The following is an 18,235-nucleotide window of genomic DNA, read 5'->3' on the forward strand; positions in this document are numbered from 1 at the left end:
TCTTTGCTGGTTTCTTAGCTGGTTTAGCCACTTCCCCAATCTTAAAGCTTCCAGAAGCGCCGGTACCCTTCGACTGTTTCAAGCTATTGCTCTTCACTCCTGATTTCAGAGCTAACTTCAAGTGAGTGTTGACTGTTTTTGCATCGCTACCAACGCTGAAGTTTGCTAAGATATACTTAAGGATGGCTTGACGGCTGGAGCCTCCACGCTCTTTCAAAGCAGATATAGCCTTTCCGACCATCTCGCTGTATTTTGGATGAGTAGCTACTTTCTTTGGTTTAGCTGCAGCTTTCTTCTTTGGTGACTTAGCTGGGGTCTTTACTACTGGTGCTGGTGCGTCTGACATTTTGCGGCTTTGGTTGTTGAACGATGTGTGCGAATGAACGACAGATTACAATGATATGCAATTCGCACTGACACAGAGTGTAATTATCTATCTAACGCGGACCTCGACGAGAGCACCCTTAAACTTTCATGACAATCTAATTCAAACAGATCGACAAGAAAATCTGTGTGCTTGTTCGACAAGTTTTAATCATTTGTTTCAAATAAATTGTACTTTTTGATATATAAATCATACACGAAAATCTTCAGCAGGAATTTTTCTTTCAGAATATGTCATAAGAATTAAACAAAATACCACGAGTGAAGAAATATTAACGATTAATGTACAACTTGTCAATTTCTCTCGTGCGATTCTTCCTCAGAAAACGTGTTGTATTATTTCACAAAAACTAGATTGTGCCGTAAAACTGATATACATTTGTAGTAAAATCATTTCTTTATATGTTTTTGCTTTCAGATATACGTAGAAATAAAGAGACTTCCCAGAAATTTAGATTTTGCCTTCGATATGAAGCACACAAAGATGGCAAACTTCGAAACCGGGGACTTCCTTGACCGAGATGAAAGACGTTTCAAATATTCGAATTTTTTACTAGAACTTTACAAGATATAATTAGTATTTATTGTTTATTATTTGTTTTTGCTATAATGATTTTTTTTTTGCTGATCAGAATCCTTTCAGAAAAATAGTGAATCATATAAGCCCTGGTAAAAAAAAGAGGCGATTTCAAATGACGACAAATGGCGGATACCATATTATCACAGACGACCTTTACGAGACCTAATTTAAAAAAAGAAATATATGTAGCCACATGCATGTGGAAGGAGTGGAATTCTTAAGTGTATCTAACTTGACTTGCATGTATTTCACGTAAAAATATTTCACCATGCAGATGGGTATTGAAAAATAAATAAATTTATGAATGATTTATTTTCTGTTTTCTTCATTCATTGATAGCTAGATATGTTGAATATTACATCCAAGTAAATTAGTTAAAAAAAATCATACAACAATTATGTTTGGTAGGAAATGCAAAATTGTAAGTAAAAAAAAATGTCTACAACACCCGGTATTCCCAGGCGGTCACCCATCCAAGTACTAACCGGGCTCGACGTTGCTTAACTTCGGTGATCGGACGAGAACCGGTGTTTTCAACGTGATATGGTCGTAGACACAGAAGTGTTAATGTTTTTGATATATAAGGTTAGGTAGTAGCATTTTTGAACAAAATTTATATAAAATAGATTTTTTTCAGAAGCAAAACTTTACAATAATAATATGTTTGGTAGAAATTCAAAATTATAGGTACAAAAAATGTCTACAACACCCGGTATTCCCAGGCGGTCACCCATCCAAGTACTAACCGGGCTCGACGTTGCTTAACTTCGGTGATCGGACGAGAACCGGTGTTTTCAACGTGATATGGTCGTAGACACAGAAGTGTTAAAATTTTTGATATATAAAGTTAGGAAGTAAAGCAATTTTGAACAGATCTAGAATTTGTATAAAAAAAAGATTTTTTTCAGGTTTAAGATAGAAGCAAAACTAAATACTTACTGCACGATCCAGAGTGGAAGATAGTAAAATTTAGCAAGTACACATGGACTTTATAGTAAAAAAAATTGCAGAGAAGAAAGAGAGATTTAGAATATGGGACAAGCTATATTTTATTTGTGACTAATACCATGCAACAATTTCAGACTCTTTTTGAAAAAATTTGGTAGCCCTTAAAAGGGCTGTTTAAGCTTTAAAAGCATCATGATGCTTCCTTCATTTACTTCTTCTTTGGTGTCTTTGCCTTCTTTGGTTTAGCTGCAGCCTTTGTCTTCTTGGGAGATTTTGTGGCTTTCTTTGCAGATTTGGCAGCAGGTTTTGCAGCAGGTTTCTTTGCAGCTGGTTTCTTTGCTTTTGGTTTAGCTGCTTTCTTTTCACCTGCTGGTTTCTTTGCTGCAGGTTTCTTTGCGGCAGTCTTTTTGGTAGGTGTCTTTGCCTTCTTTGGCTTGGCGGCTTTAGGTTTAACTACTTTCTTTGCTGGTTTCTTAGCTGGTTTAGCCACTTCCCCAATCTTAAAGCTTCCAGAAGCGCCGGTACCCTTCGACTGTTTCAAGCTATTGCTCTTCACTCCTGATTTCAGAGCTAACTTCAAGTGAGTGTTGACTGTTTTTGCATCGCTACCAACGCTGAAGTTTGCTAAGATATACTTAAGGATGGCTTGACGGCTGGAGCCTCCACGCTCTTTCAAAGCAGATATAGCCTTTCCGACCATCTCGCTGTATTTTGGATGAGTAGCTACTTTCTTTGGTTTAGCTGCAGCTTTCTTCTTTGGTGACTTAGCTGGGGTCTTTACTACTGGTGCTGGTGCGTCTGACATTTTGCGGCTTTGGTTGTTGAACGATGTGTGCGAATGAACGACAGATTACAATGATATGCAATTCGCACTGACACAGAGTGTAATTATCTATCTAACGCGGACCTCGACGAGAGCACCCTTAAACTTTCATGACAATCTAATTCAAACAGATCGACAAGAAAATCTGTGTGCTTGTTCGACAAGTTTTAATCATTTGTTTCAAATAAATTGTACTTTTTGATATATAAATCATACACGAAAATCTTCAGCAGGAATTTTTCTTTCAGAATATGTCATAAGAATTAAACAAAATACCACGAGTGAAGAAATATTAACGATTAATGTACAACTTGTCAATTTCTCCGTGCGATTCTTCCTCAGAAAACGTGTTGTATTATTTCACAAAAACTAGATTGTGCCGTAAAACTGATATACATTTGTAGTAAAATCATTTCTTTATATGTTTTTGCTTTCAGATATACGTAGAAATAAAGAGACTTCCCAGAAATTTAGATTTTGCCTTCGATATGAAAGCACACAAAGATGGCAAACTTCGAAACCGGGACTTCCTTGACCGAGATGAAAGACGTTTCAAATATTCGAATTTTTTACTAGAACTTTACAAGATATAATTAGTATTTATTGTTTATTATTTGTTTTTGCTATAATGATTTTTTTTTTGCTGATCAGAATCCTTTCAGAAAAATAGTGAATCATATAAGCCCTGGTAAAAAAAAGAGGCGATTTCAAATGACGACAAATGGCGGATACCATATTATCACAGACGACCTTTACGAGACCTAATTTAAAAAAAGAAATATATGTAGCCACATGCATGTGGAAGGAGTGGAATTCTTAAGTGTATCTAACTTGACTTGCATGTATTTCACGTAAAAATATTTCACCATGCAGATGGGTATTGAAAAATAAATAAATTTATGAATGATTTATTTTCTGTTTTCTTCATTCATTGATAGCTAGATATGTTGAATATTACATCCAAGTAAATTAGTTAAAAAAAATCATACAACAATTATGTTTGGTAGGAATGCAAAATTGTAAGTAAAAAAAAATGTCTACAACACCCGGTATTCCCAGGCGGTCACCCATCCAAGTACTAACCGGGCTCGACGTTGCTTAACTTCGGTGATCGGACGAGAACCGGTGTTTTCAACGTGATATGGTCGTAGACACAGAAGTGTTAATGTTTTTGATATATAAGGTTAGGTAGTAGCATTTTTGAACAAAATTTATATAAAATAGATTTTTTTCAGAAGCAAAACTTTACAATAATAATATGTTTGGTAGAAATTCAAAATTATAGGTACAAAAAATGTCTACAACACCCGGTATTCCCAGGCGGTCACCCATCCAAGTACTAACCGGGCTCGACGTTGCTTAACTTCGGTGATCGGACGAGAACCGGTGTTTTCAACGTGATATGGTCGTAGACACAGAAGTGTTAAAATTTTTGATATATAAAGTTAGGAAGTAAAGCAATTTTGAACAGATCTAGAATTTGTATAAAAAAAAGATTTTTTTCAGGTTTAAGATAGAAGCAAAACTAAATACTTACTGCACGATCCAGAGTGGAAGATAGTAAAATTTAGCAAGTACACATGGACTTTATAGTAAAAAAAATTGCAGAGAAGAAAGAGAGATTTAGAATATGGGACAAGCTATATTTTATTTGTGACTAATACCATGCAACAATTTCAGACTCTTTTTGAAAAAATTTGGTAGCCCTTAAAAGGGCTGTTTAAGCTTTAAAAGCATCATGATGCTTCCTTCATTTACTTCTTCTTTGGTGTCTTTGCCTTCTTTGGTTTAGCTGCAGCCTTTGTCTTCTTGGGAGATTTTGTGGCTTTCTTTGCAGATTTGGCAGCAGGTTTTGCAGCAGGTTTCTTTGCAGCTGGTTTCTTTGCTTTTGGTTTAGCTGCTTTCTTTTCACCTGCTGGTTTCTTTGCTGCAGGTTTCTTTGCGGCAGTCTTTTTGGTAGGTGTCTTTGCCTTCTTTGGCTTGGCGGCTTTAGGTTTAACTACTTTCTTTGCTGGTTTCTTAGCTGGTTTAGCCACTTCCCCAATCTTAAAGCTTCCAGAAGCGCCGGTACCCTTCGACTGTTTCAAGCTATTGCTCTTCACTCCTGATTTCAGAGCTAACTTCAAGTGAGTGTTGACTGTTTTTGCATCGCTACCAACGCTGAAGTTTGCTAAGATATACTTAAGGATGGCTTGACGGCTGGAGCCTCCACGCTCTTTCAAAGCAGATATAGCCTTTCCGACCATCTCGCTGTATTTTGGATGAGTAGCTACTTTCTTTGGTTTAGCTGCAGCTTTCTTCTTTGGTGACTTAGCTGGGGTCTTTACTACTGGTGCTGGTGCGTCTGACATTTTGCGGCTTTGGTTGTTGAACGATGTGTGCGAATGAACGACAGATTACAATGATATGCAATTCGCACTGACACAGAGTGTAATTATCTATCTAACGCGGACCTCGACGAGAGCACCCTTAAACTTTCATGACAATCTAATTCAAACAGATCGACAAGAAAATCTGTGTGCTTGTTCGACAAGTTTTAATCATTTGTTTCAAATAAATTGTACTTTTTGATATATAAATCATACACGAAAATCTTCAGCAGGAATTTTTCTTTCAGAATATGTCATAAGAATTAAACAAAATACCACGAGTGAAGAAATATTAACGATTAATGTACAACTTGTCAATTTCTCTCGTGCGATTCTTCCTCAGAAAACGTGTTGTATTATTTCACAAAAACTAGATTGTGCCGTAAAACTGATATACATTTGTAGTAAAATCATTTCTTTATATGTTTTTGCTTTCAGATATACGTAGAAATAAAGAGACTTCCCAGAAATTTAGATTTTGCCTTCGATATGAAAGCACACAAAGATGGCAAACTTCGAAACCGGGACTTCCTTGACCGAGATGAAAGACGTTTCAAATATTCGAATTTTTTACTAGAACTTTACAAGATATAATTAGTATTTATTGTTTATTATTTGTTTTTGCTATAATGATTTTTTTTTTGCTGATCAGAATCCTTTCAGAAAAATAGTGAATCATATAAGCCCTGGTAAAAAAAAGAGGCGATTTCAAATGACGACAAATGGCGGATACCATATTATCACAGACGACCTTTACGAGACCTAATTTAAAAAAAGAAATATATGTAGCCACATGCATGTGGAAGGAGTGGAATTCTTAAGTGTATCTAACTTGACTTGCATGTATTTCACGTAAAAATATTTCACCATGCAGATGGGTATTGAAAAATAAATAAATTTATGAATGATTTATTTTCTGTTTTCTTCATTCATTGATAGCTAGATATGTTGAATATTACATCCAAGTAAATTAGTTAAAAAAAATCATACAACAATTATGTTTGGTAGGAATGCAAAATTGTAAGTAAAAAAAAATGTCTACAACACCCGGTATTCCCAGGCGGTCACCCATCCAAGTACTAACCGGGCTCGACGTTGCTTAACTTCGGTGATCGGACGAGAACCGGTGTTTTCAACGTGATATGGTCGTAGACACAGAAGTGTTAATGTTTTTGATATATAAGGTTAGGTAGTAGCATTTTTGAACAAAATTTATATAAAATAGATTTTTTTCAGAAGCAAAACTTTACAATAATAATATGTTTGGTAGAAATTCAAAATTATAGGTACAAAAAATGTCTACAACACCCGGTATTCCCAGGCGGTCACCCATCCAAGTACTAACCGGGCTCGACGTTGCTTAACTTCGGTGATCGGACGAGAACCGGTGTTTTCAACGTGATATGGTCGTAGACACAGAAGTGTTAAAATTTTTGATATATAAAGTTAGGAAGTAAAGCAATTTTGAACAGATCTAGAATTTGTATAAAAAAAAGATTTTTTTCAGGTTTAAGATAGAAGCAAAACTAAATACTTACTGCACGATCCAGAGTGGAAGATAGTAAAATTTAGCAAGTACACATGGACTTTATAGTAAAAAAAATTGCAGAGAAGAAAGAGAGATTTAGAATATGGGACAAGCTATATTTTATTTGTGACTAATACCATGCAACAATTTCAGACTCTTTTTGAAAAAATTTGGTAGCCCTTAAAAGGGCTGTTTAAGCTTTAAAAGCATCATGATGCTTCCTTCATTTACTTCTTCTTTGGTGTCTTTGCCTTCTTTGGTTTAGCTGCAGCCTTTGTCTTCTTGGGAGATTTTGTGGCTTTCTTTGCAGATTTGGCAGCAGGTTTTGCAGCAGGTTTCTTTGCAGCTGGTTTCTTTGCTTTTGGTTTAGCTGCTTTCTTTTCACCTGCTGGTTTCTTTGCTGCAGGTTTCTTTGCGGCAGTCTTTTTGGTAGGTGTCTTTGCCTTCTTTGGCTTGGCGGCTTTAGGTTTAACTACTTTCTTTGCTGGTTTCTTAGCTGGTTTAGCCACTTCCCCAATCTTAAAGCTTCCAGAAGCGCCGGTACCCTTCGACTGTTTCAAGCTATTGCTCTTCACTCCTGATTTCAGAGCTAACTTCAAGTGAGTGTTGACTGTTTTTGCATCGCTACCAACGCTGAAGTTTGCTAAGATATACTTAAGGATGGCTTGACGGCTGGAGCCTCCACGCTCTTTCAAAGCAGATATAGCCTTTCCGACCATCTCGCTGTATTTTGGATGAGTAGCTACTTTCTTTGGTTTAGCTGCAGCTTTCTTCTTTGGTGACTTAGCTGGGGTCTTTACTACTGGTGCTGGTGCGTCTGACATTTTGCGGCTTTGGTTGTTGAACGATGTGTGCGAATGAACGACAGATTACAATGATATGCAATTCGCACTGACACAGAGTGTAATTATCTATCTAACGCGGACCTCGACGAGAGCACCCTTAAACTTTCATGACAATCTAATTCAAACAGATCGACAAGAAAATCTGTGTGCTTGTTCGACAAGTTTTAATCATTTGTTTCAAATAAATTGTACTTTTTGATATATAAATCATACACGAAAATCTTCAGCAGGAATTTTTCTTTCAGAATATGTCATAAGAATTAAACAAAATACCACGAGTGAAGAAATATTAACGATTAATGTACAACTTGTCAATTTCTCTCGTGCGATTCTTCCTCAGAAAACGTGTTGTATTATTTCACAAAAACTAGATTGTGCCGTAAAACTGATATACATTTGTAGTAAAATCATTTCTTTATATGTTTTTGCTTTCAGATATACGTAGAAATAAAGAGACTTCCCAGAAATTTAGATTTTGCCTTCGATATGAAAGCACACAAAGATGGCAAACTTCGAAACCGGGACTTCCTTGACCGAGATGAAAGACGTTTCAAATATTCGAATTTTTTACTAGAACTTTACAAGATATAATTAGTATTTATTGTTTATTATTTGTTTTTGCTATAATGATTTTTTTTTTGCTGATCAGAATCCTTTCAGAAAAATAGTGAATCATATAAGCCCTGGTAAAAAAAAGAGGCGATTTCAAATGACGACAAATGGCGGATACCATATTATCACAGACGACCTTTACGAGACCTAATTTAAAAAAAGAAATATATGTAGCCACATGCATGTGGAAGGAGTGGAATTCTTAAGTGTATCTAACTTGACTTGCATGTATTTCACGTAAAAATATTTCACCATGCAGATGGGTATTGAAAAATAAATAAATTTATGAATGATTTATTTTCTGTTTTCTTCATTCATTGATAGCTAGATATGTTGAATATTACATCCAAGTAAATTAGTTAAAAAAAATCATACAACAATTATGTTTGGTAGGAATGCAAAATTGTAAGTAAAAAAAAATGTCTACAACACCCGGTATTCCCAGGCGGTCACCCATCCAAGTACTAACCTGGGCTCGACGTTGCTTAACTTCGGTGATCGGACGAGAACCGGTGTTTTCAACGTGATATGGTCGTAGACACAGAAGTGTTAATGTTTTTGATATATAAGGTTAGGTAGTAGCATTTTTGAACAAAATTTATATAAAATAGATTTTTTTCAGAAGCAAAACTTTACAATAATAATATGTTTGGTAGAAATTCAAAATTATAGGTACAAAAAATGTCTACAACACCCGGTATTCCCAGGCGGTCACCCATCCAAGTACTAACCGGGCTCGACGTTGCTTAACTTCGGTGATCGGACGAGAACCGGTGTTTTCAACGTGATATGGTCGTAGACACAGAAGTGTTAAAATTTTTGATATATAAAGTTAGGAAGTAAAGCAATTTTGAACAGATCTAGAATTTGTATAAAAAAAAGATTTTTTTCAGGTTTAAGATAGAAGCAAAACTAAATACTTACTGCACGATCCAGAGTGGAAGATAGTAAAATTTAGCAAGTACACATGGACTTTATAGTAAAAAAAATTGCAGAGAAGAAAGAGAGATTTAGAATATGGGACAAGCTATATTTTATTTGTGACTAATACCATGCAACAATTTCAGACTCTTTTTGAAAAAATTTGGTAGCCCTTAAAAGGGCTGTTTAAGCTTTAAAAGCATCATGATGCTTCCTTCATTTACTTCTTCTTTGGTGTCTTTGCCTTCTTTGGTTTAGCTGCAGCCTTTGTCTTCTTGGGAGATTTTGTGGCTTTCTTTGCAGATTTGGCAGCAGGTTTTGCAGCAGGTTTCTTTGCAGCTGGTTTCTTTGCTTTTGGTTTAGCTGCTTTCTTTTCACCTGCTGGTTTCTTTGCTGCAGGTTTCTTTGCGGCAGTCTTTTTGGTAGGTGTCTTTGCCTTCTTTGGCTTGGCGGCTTTAGGTTTAACTACTTTCTTTGCTGGTTTCTTAGCTGGTTTAGCCACTTCCCCAATCTTAAAGCTTCCAGAAGCGCCGGTACCCTTCGACTGTTTCAAGCTATTGCTCTTCACTCCTGATTTCAGAGCTAACTTCAAGTGAGTGTTGACTGTTTTTGCATCGCTACCAACGCTGAAGTTTGCTAAGATATACTTAAGGATGGCTTGACGGCTGGAGCCTCCACGCTCTTTCAAAGCAGATATAGCCTTTCCGACCATCTCGCTGTATTTTGGATGAGTAGCTACTTTCTTTGGTTTAGCTGCAGCTTTCTTCTTTGGTGACTTAGCTGGGGTCTTTACTACTGGTGCTGGTGCGTCTGACATTTTGCGGCTTTGGTTGTTGAACGATGTGTGCGAATGAACGACAGATTACAATGATATGCAATTCGCACTGACACAGAGTGTAATTATCTATCTAACGCGGACCTCGACGAGAGCACCCTTAAACTTTCATGACAATCTAATTCAAACAGATCGACAAGAAAATCTGTGTGCTTGTTCGACAAGTTTTAATCATTTGTTTCAAATAAATTGTACTTTTTGATATATAAATCATACACGAAAATCTTCAGCAGGAATTTTTCTTTCAGAATATGTCATAAGAATTAAACAAAATACCACGAGTGAAGAAATATTAACGATTAATGTACAACTTGTCAATTTCTCTCGTGCGATTCTTCCTCAGAAAACGTGTTGTATTATTTCACAAAAACTAGATTGTGCCGTAAAACTGATATACATTTGTAGTAAAATCATTTCTTTATATGTTTTTGCTTTCAGATATACGTAGAAATAAAGAGACTTCCCAGAAATTTAGATTTTGCCTTCGATATGAAAGCACACAAAGATGGCAAACTTCGAAACCGGGACTTCCTTGACCGAGATGAAAGACGTTTCAAATATTCGAATTTTTTACTAGAACTTTACAAGATATAATTAGTATTTATTGTTTATTATTTGTTTTTGCTATAATGATTTTTTTTTTGCTGATCAGAATCCTTTCAGAAAAATAGTGAATCATATAAGCCCTGGTAAAAAAAAGAGGCGATTTCAAATGACGACAAATGGCGGATACCATATTATCACAGACGACCTTTACGAGACCTAATTTAAAAAAAGAAATATATGTAGCCACATGCATGTGGAAGGAGTGGAATTCTTAAGTGTATCTAACTTGACTTGCATGTATTTCACGTAAAAATATTTCACCATGCAGATGGGTATTGAAAAATAAATAAATTTATGAATGATTTATTTTCTGTTTTCTTCATTCATTGATAGCTAGATATGTTGAATATTACATCCAAGTAAATTAGTTAAAAAAAATCATACAACAATTATGTTTGGTAGGAATGCAAAATTGTAAGTAAAAAAAAATGTCTACAACACCCGGTATTCCCAGGCGGTCACCCATCCAAGTACTAACCGGGCTCGACGTTGCTTAACTTCGGTGATCGGACGAGAACCGGTGTTTTCAACGTGATATGGTCGTAGACACAGAAGTGTTAATGTTTTTGATATATAAGGTTAGGTAGTAGCATTTTTGAACAAAATTTATATAAAATAGATTTTTTTCAGAAGCAAAACTTTACAATAATAATATGTTTGGTAGAAATTCAAAATTATAGGTACAAAAAATGTCTACAACACCCGGTATTCCCAGGCGGTCACCCATCCAAGTACTAACCGGGCTCGACGTTGCTTAACTTCGGTGATCGGACGAGAACCGGTGTTTTCAACGTGATATGGTCGTAGACACAGAAGTGTTAAAATTTTTGATATATAAAGTTAGGAAGTAAAGCAATTTTGAACAGATCTAGAATTTGTATAAAAAAAAGATTTTTTTCAGGTTTAAGATAGAAGCAAAACTAAATACTTACTGCACGATCCAGAGTGGAAGATAGTAAAATTTAGCAAGTACACATGGACTTTATAGTAAAAAAAATTGCAGAGAAGAAAGAGAGATTTAGAATATGGGACAAGCTATATTTTATTTGTGACTAATACCATGCAACAATTTCAGACTCTTTTTGAAAAAATTTGGTAGCCCTTAAAAGGGCTGTTTAAGCTTTAAAAGCATCATGATGCTTCCTTCATTTACTTCTTCTTTGGTGTCTTTGCCTTCTTTGGTTTAGCTGCAGCCTTTGTCTTCTTGGGAGATTTTGTGGCTTTCTTTGCAGATTTGGCAGCAGGTTTTGCAGCAGGTTTCTTTGCAGCTGGTTTCTTTGCTTTTGGTTTAGCTGCTTTCTTTTCACCTGCTGGTTTCTTTGCTGCAGGTTTCTTTGCGGCAGTCTTTTTGGTAGGTGTCTTTGCCTTCTTTGGCTTGGCGGCTTTAGGTTTAACTACTTTCTTTGCTGGTTTCTTAGCTGGTTTAGCCACTTCCCCAATCTTAAAGCTTCCAGAAGCGCCGGTACCCTTCGACTGTTTCAAGCTATTGCTCTTCACTCCTGATTTCAGAGCTAACTTCAAGTGAGTGTTGACTGTTTTTGCATCGCTACCAACGCTGAAGTTTGCTAAGATATACTTAAGGATGGCTTGACGGCTGGAGCCTCCACGCTCTTTCAAAGCAGATATAGCCTTTCCGACCATCTCGCTGTATTTTGGATGAGTAGCTACTTTCTTTGGTTTAGCTGCAGCTTTCTTCTTTGGTGACTTAGCTGGGGTCTTTACTACTGGTGCTGGTGCGTCTGACATTTTGCGGCTTTGGTTGTTGAACGATGTGTGCGAATGAACGACAGATTACAATGATATGCAATTCGCACTGACACAGAGTGTAATTATCTATCTAACGCGGACCTCGACGAGAGCACCCTTAAACTTTCATGACAATCTAATTCAAACAGATCGACAAGAAAATCTGTGTGCTTGTTCGACAAGTTTTAATCATTTGTTTCAAATAAATTGTACTTTTTGATATATAAATCATACACGAAAATCTTCAGCAGGAATTTTTCTTTCAGAATATGTCATAAGAATTAAACAAAATACCACGAGTGAAGAAATATTAACGATTAATGTACAACTTGTCAATTTCTCTCGTGCGATTCTTCCTCAGAAAACGTGTTGTATTATTTCACAAAAACTAGATTGTGCCGTAAAACTGATATACATTTGTAGTAAAATCATTTCTTTATATGTTTTTGCTTTCAGATATACGTAGAAATAAAGAGACTTCCCAGAAATTTAGATTTTGCCTTCGATATGAAAGCACACAAAGATGGCAAACTTCGAAACCGGGACTTCCTTGACCGAGATGAAAGACGTTTCAAATATTCGAATTTTTTACTAGAACTTTACAAGATATAATTAGTATTTATTGTTTATTATTTGTTTTTGCTATAATGATTTTTTTTTTGCTGATCAGAATCCTTTCAGAAAAATAGTGAATCATATAAGCCCTGGTAAAAAAAAGAGGCGATTTCAAATGACGACAAATGGCGGATACCATATTATCACAGACGACCTTTACGAGACCTAATTTAAAAAAAGAAATATATGTAGCCACATGCATGTGGAAGGAGTGGAATTCTTAAGTGTATCTAACTTGACTTGCATGTATTTCACGTAAAAATATTTCACCATGCAGATGGGTATTGAAAAATAAATAAATTTATGAATGATTTATTTTCTGTTTTCTTCATTCATTGATAGCTAGATATGTTGAATATTACATCCAAGTAAATTAGTTAAAAAAAATCATACAACAATTATGTTTGGTAGGAATGCAAAATTGTAAGTAAAAAAAAATGTCTACAACACCCGGTATTCCCAGGCGGTCACCCATCCAAGTACTAACCGGGCTCGACGTTGCTTAACTTCGGTGATCGGACGAGAACCGGTGTTTTCAACGTGATATGGTCGTAGACACAGAAGTGTTAATGTTTTTGATATATAAGGTTAGGTAGTAGCATTTTTGAACAAAATTTATATAAAATAGATTTTTTTCAGAAGCAAAACTTTACAATAATAATATGTTTGGTAGAAATTCAAAATTATAGGTACAAAAAATGTCTACAACACCCGGTATTCCCAGGCGGTCACCCATCCAAGTACTAACCGGGCTCGACGTTGCTTAACTTCGGTGATCGGACGAGAACCGGTGTTTTCAACGTGATATGGTCGTAGACACAGAAGTGTTAAAATTTTTGATATATAAAGTTAGGAAGTAAAGCAATTTTGAACAGATCTAGAATTTGTATAAAAAAAAGATTTTTTTCAGGTTTAAGATAGAAGCAAAACTAAATACTTACTGCACGATCCAGAGTGGAAGATAGTAAAATTTAGCAAGTACACATGGACTTTATAGTAAAAAAAATTGCAGAGAAGAAAGAGAGATTTAGAATATGGGACAAGCTATATTTTATTTGTGACTAATACCATGCAACAATTTCAGACTCTTTTTGAAAAAATTTGGTAGCCCTTAAAAGGGCTGTTTAAGCTTTAAAAGCATCATGATGCTTCCTTCATTTACTTCTTCTTTGGTGTCTTTGCCTTCTTTGGTTTAGCTGCAGCCTTTGTCTTCTTGGGAGATTTTGTGGCTTTCTTTGCAGATTTGGCAGCAGGTTTTGCAGCAGGTTTCTTTGCAGCTGGTTTCTTTGCTTTTGGTTTAGCTGCTTTCTTTTCACCTGCTGGTTTCTTTGCTGCAGGTTTCTTTGCGGCAGTCTTTTTGGTAGGTGTCTTTGCCTTCTTTGGCTTGGCGGCTTTAGGTTTAACTACTTTCTTTGCTGGTTTCTTAGCTGGTTTAGCCACTTCCCCAATCTTAAAGCTTCCAGAAGCGCCGGTACCCTTCGACTGTTTCAAGCTATTGCTCTTCACTCCTGATTTCAGAGCTAACTTCAAGTGAGTGTTGACTGTTTTTGCATCGCTACCAACGCTGAAGTTTGCTAAGATATACTTAAGGATGGCTTGACGGCTGGAGCCTCCACGCTCTTTCAAAGCAGATATAGCCTTTCCGACCATCTCGCTGTATTTTGGATGAGTAGCTACTTTCTTTGGTTTAGCTGCAGCTTTCTTCTTTGGTGACTTAGCTGGGGTCTTTACTACTGGTGCTGGTGCGTCTGACATTTTGCGGCTTTGGTTGTTGAACGATGTGTGCGAATGAACGACAGATTACAATGATATGCAATTCGCACTGACACAGAGTGTAATTATCTATCTAACGCGGACCTCGACGAGAGCACCCTTAAACTTTCATGACAATCTAATTCAAACAGATCGACAAGAAAATCTGTGTGCTTGTTCGACAAGTTTTAATCATTTGTTTCAAATAAATTGTACTTTTTGATATATAAATCATACACGAAAATCTTCAGCAGGAATTTTTCTTTCAGAATATGTCATAAGAATTAAACAAAATACCACGAGTGAAGAAATATTAACGATTAATGTACAACTTGTCAATTTCTCTCGTGCGATTCTTCCTCAGAAAACGTGTTGTATTATTTCACAAAAACTAGATTGTGCCGTAAAACTGATATACATTTGTAGTAAAATCATTTCTTTATATGTTTTTGCTTTCAGATATACGTAGAAATAAAGAGACTTCCCAGAAATTTAGATTTTGCCTTCGATATGAAAGCACACAAAGATGGCAAACTTCGAAACCGGGACTTCCTTGACCGAGATGAAAGACGTTTCAAATATTCGAATTTTTTACTAGAACTTTACAAGATATAATTAGTATTTATTGTTTATTATTTGTTTTTGCTATAATGATTTTTTTTTTGCTGATCAGAATCCTTTCAGAAAAATAGTGAATCATATAAGCCCTGGTAAAAAAAAGAGGCGATTTCAAATGACGACAAATGGCGGATACCATATTATCACAGACGACCTTTACGAGACCTAATTTAAAAAAAGAAATATATGTAGCCACATGCATGTGGAAGGAGTGGAATTCTTAAGTGTATCTAACTTGACTTGCATGTATTTCACGTAAAAATATTTCACCATGCAGATGGGTATTGAAAAATAAATAAATTTATGAATGATTTATTTTCTGTTTTCTTCATTCATTGATAGCTAGATATGTTGAATATTACATCCAAGTAAATTAGTTAAAAAAAATCATACAACAATTATGTTTGGTAGGAATGCAAAATTGTAAGTAAAAAAAAATGTCTACAACACCCGGTATTCCCAGGCGGTCACCCATCCAAGTACTAACCGGGCTCGACGTTGCTTAACTTCGGTGATCGGACGAGAACCGGTGTTTTCAACGTGATATGGTCGTAGACACAGAAGTGTTAAATGTTTTTGATATATAAGGTTAGGTAGTAGCATTTTTGAACAAAATTTATATAAAATAGATTTTTTTCAGAAGCAAAACTTTACAATAATAATATGTTTGGTAGAAATTCAAAATTATAGGTACAAAAAATGTCTACAACACCCGGTATTCCCAGGCGGTCACCCATCCAAGTACTAACCGGGCTCGACGTTGCTTAACTTCGGTGATCGGACGAGAACCGGTGTTTTCAACGTGATATGGTCGTAGACACAGAAGTGTTAAAATTTTTGATATATAAAGTTAGGAAGTAAAGCAATTTTGAACAGATCTAGAATTTGTATAAAAAAAAGATTTTTTTCAGGTTTAAGATAGAAGCAAAACTAAATACTTACTGCACGATCCAGAGTGGAAGATAGTAAAATTTAGCAAGTACACATGGACTTTATAGTAAAAAAAATTGCAGAGAAGAAAGAGAGATTTAGAATATGGGACAAGCTATATTTTATTTGTGACTAATACCATGCAACAATTTCAGACTCTTTTTGAAAAAATTTGGTAGCCCTTAAAAGGGCTGTTTAAGCTTTAAAAGCATCATGATGCTTCCTTCATTTACTTCTTCTTTGGTGTCTTTGCCTTCTTTGGTTTAGCTGCAGCCTTTGTCTTCTTGGGAGATTTTGTGGCTTTCTTTGCAGATTTGGCAGCAGGTTTTGCAGCAGGTTTCTTTGCAGCTGGTTTCTTTGCTTTTGGTTTAGCTGCTTTCTTTTCACCTGCTGGTTTCTTTGCTGCAGGTTTCTTTGCGGCAGTCTTTTTGGTAGGTGTCTTTGCCTTCTTTGGCTTGGCGGCTTTAGGTTTAACTACTTTCTTTGCTGGTTTCTTAGCTGGTTTAGCCACTTCCCCAATCTTAAAGCTTCCAGAAGCGCCGGTACCCTTCGACTGTTTCAAGCTATTGCTCTTCACTCCTGATTTCAGAGCTAACTTCAAGTGAGTGTTGACTGTTTTTGCATCGCTACCAACGCTGAAGTTTGCTAAGATATACTTAAGGATGGCTTGACGGCTGGAGCCTCCACGCTCTTTCAAAGCAGATATAGCCTTTCCGACCATCTCGCTGTATTTTGGATGAGTAGCTACTTTCTTTGGTTTAGCTGCAGCTTTCTTCTTTGGTGACTTAGCTGGGGTCTTTACTACTGGTGCTGGTGCGTCTGACATTTTGCGGCTTTGGTTGTTGAACGATGTGTGCGAATGAACGACAGATTACAATGATATGCAATTCGCACTGACACAGAGTGTAATTATCTATCTAACGCGGACCTCGACGAGAGCACCCTTAAACTTTCATGACAATCTAATTCAAACAGATCGACAAGAAAATCTGTGTGCTTGTTCGACAAGTTTTAATCATTTGTTTCAAATAAATTGTACTTTTTGATATATAAATCATACACGAAAATCTTCAGCAGGAATTTTTCTTTCAGAATATGTCATAAGAATTAAACAAAATACCACGAGTGAAGAAATATTAACGATTAATGTACAACTTGTCAATTTCTCTCGTGCGATTCTTCCTCAGAAAACGTGTTGTATTATTTCACAAAAACTAGATTGTGCCGTAAAACTGATATACATTTGTAGTAAAATCATTTCTTTATATGTTTTTGCTTTCAGATATACGTAGAAATAAAGAGACTTCCCAGAAATTTAGATTTTGCCTTCGATATGAAAGCACACAAAGATGGCAAACTTCGAAACCGGGACTTCCTTGACCGAGATGAAAGACGTTTCAAATATTCGAATTTTTTACTAGAACTTTACAAGATATAATTAGTATTTATTGTTTATTATTTGTTTTTGCTATAATGATTTTTTTTTTGCTGATCAGAATCCTTTCAGAAAAATAGTGAATCATATAAGCCCTGGTAAAAAAAAGAGGCGATTTCAAATGACGACAAATGGCGGATACCATATTATCACAGACGACCTTTACGAGACCTAATTTAAAAAAAGAAATATATGTAGCCACATGCATGTGGAAGGAGTGGAATTCTTAAGTGTATCTAACTTGACTTGCATGTATTTCACGTAAAAATATTTCACCATGCAGATGGGTATTGAAAAATAAATAAATTTATGAATGATTTATTTTCTGTTTTCTTCATTCATTGATAGCTAGATATGTTGAATATTACATCCAAGTAAATTAGTTAAAAAAAATCATACAACAATTATGTTTGGTAGGAATGCAAAATTGTAAGTAAAAAAAAATGTCTACAACACCCGGTATTCCCAGGCGGTCACCCATCCAAGTACTAACCGGGCTCGACGTTGCTTAACTTCGGTGATCGGACGAGAACCGGTGTTTTCAACGTGATATGGTCGTAGACACAGAAGTGTTAATGTTTTTGATATATAAGGTTAGGTAGTAGCATTTTTGAACAAAATTTATATAAAATAGATTTTTTTCAGAAGCAAAACTTTACAATAATAATATGTTTGGTAGAAATTCAAA

At 35.7% G+C, this 18,235-nt stretch overlaps 15 non-coding genes across 15 annotated transcripts; all 15 read right to left on the reverse strand.

The window, feature by feature from the left end:
* Positions 1-1,400: 1,400 nt before the first annotated feature.
* On the reverse strand, positions 1,401-1,519 carry LOC143060929 (5S ribosomal RNA). The gene has a single exon (XR_012974189.1). It is a non-coding gene; the product is annotated as a 5S ribosomal RNA (ribosomal RNA).
* A 142-nt stretch (positions 1,520-1,661) lies between these two features.
* On the reverse strand, positions 1,662-1,780 carry LOC143060930 (5S ribosomal RNA). Its single transcript, XR_012974190.1, has one exon. It is a non-coding gene; the product is annotated as a 5S ribosomal RNA (ribosomal RNA).
* Positions 1,781-3,769: 1,989 nt separating this feature from the next.
* On the reverse strand, positions 3,770-3,888 carry LOC143060931 (5S ribosomal RNA). The gene has a single exon (XR_012974191.1). It is a non-coding gene; the product is annotated as a 5S ribosomal RNA (ribosomal RNA).
* A 142-nt stretch (positions 3,889-4,030) lies between these two features.
* On the reverse strand, positions 4,031-4,149 carry LOC143060933 (5S ribosomal RNA). The gene has a single exon (XR_012974193.1). It is a non-coding gene; the product is annotated as a 5S ribosomal RNA (ribosomal RNA).
* A 1,990-nt stretch (positions 4,150-6,139) lies between these two features.
* LOC143060934 (5S ribosomal RNA) lies at positions 6,140-6,258 on the reverse strand. Its single transcript, XR_012974194.1, has one exon. It is a non-coding gene; the product is annotated as a 5S ribosomal RNA (ribosomal RNA).
* Positions 6,259-6,400: 142 nt separating this feature from the next.
* On the reverse strand, positions 6,401-6,519 carry LOC143060935 (5S ribosomal RNA). Its single transcript, XR_012974195.1, has one exon. It is a non-coding gene; the product is annotated as a 5S ribosomal RNA (ribosomal RNA).
* Positions 6,520-8,509: 1,990 nt separating this feature from the next.
* LOC143060946 (5S ribosomal RNA) lies at positions 8,510-8,629 on the reverse strand. Its single transcript, XR_012974205.1, has one exon. It is a non-coding gene; the product is annotated as a 5S ribosomal RNA (ribosomal RNA).
* A 142-nt stretch (positions 8,630-8,771) lies between these two features.
* Positions 8,772-8,890, reverse strand: LOC143060936 (5S ribosomal RNA). Its single transcript, XR_012974196.1, has one exon. It is a non-coding gene; the product is annotated as a 5S ribosomal RNA (ribosomal RNA).
* Positions 8,891-10,880: 1,990 nt separating this feature from the next.
* LOC143060937 (5S ribosomal RNA) lies at positions 10,881-10,999 on the reverse strand. Its single transcript, XR_012974197.1, has one exon. It is a non-coding gene; the product is annotated as a 5S ribosomal RNA (ribosomal RNA).
* Positions 11,000-11,141: 142 nt separating this feature from the next.
* Positions 11,142-11,260, reverse strand: LOC143060938 (5S ribosomal RNA). Its single transcript, XR_012974198.1, has one exon. It is a non-coding gene; the product is annotated as a 5S ribosomal RNA (ribosomal RNA).
* A 1,990-nt stretch (positions 11,261-13,250) lies between these two features.
* Positions 13,251-13,369, reverse strand: LOC143060939 (5S ribosomal RNA). The gene has a single exon (XR_012974199.1). It is a non-coding gene; the product is annotated as a 5S ribosomal RNA (ribosomal RNA).
* A 142-nt stretch (positions 13,370-13,511) lies between these two features.
* Positions 13,512-13,630, reverse strand: LOC143060940 (5S ribosomal RNA). Its single transcript, XR_012974200.1, has one exon. It is a non-coding gene; the product is annotated as a 5S ribosomal RNA (ribosomal RNA).
* A 1,990-nt stretch (positions 13,631-15,620) lies between these two features.
* On the reverse strand, positions 15,621-15,739 carry LOC143060941 (5S ribosomal RNA). The gene has a single exon (XR_012974201.1). It is a non-coding gene; the product is annotated as a 5S ribosomal RNA (ribosomal RNA).
* A 143-nt stretch (positions 15,740-15,882) lies between these two features.
* On the reverse strand, positions 15,883-16,001 carry LOC143060942 (5S ribosomal RNA). The gene has a single exon (XR_012974202.1). It is a non-coding gene; the product is annotated as a 5S ribosomal RNA (ribosomal RNA).
* A 1,990-nt stretch (positions 16,002-17,991) lies between these two features.
* LOC143060945 (5S ribosomal RNA) lies at positions 17,992-18,110 on the reverse strand. Its single transcript, XR_012974204.1, has one exon. It is a non-coding gene; the product is annotated as a 5S ribosomal RNA (ribosomal RNA).
* Positions 18,111-18,235: the final 125 nt, after the last annotated feature.

This window comes from Mytilus galloprovincialis, unplaced genomic scaffold (genome assembly GCF_965363235.1).
Source record: "Mytilus galloprovincialis unplaced genomic scaffold, xbMytGall1.hap1.1 HAP1_SCAFFOLD_193, whole genome shotgun sequence".
NCBI classification, from domain to species: Eukaryota; Metazoa; Mollusca; class Bivalvia; order Mytilida; family Mytilidae; genus Mytilus; species Mytilus galloprovincialis.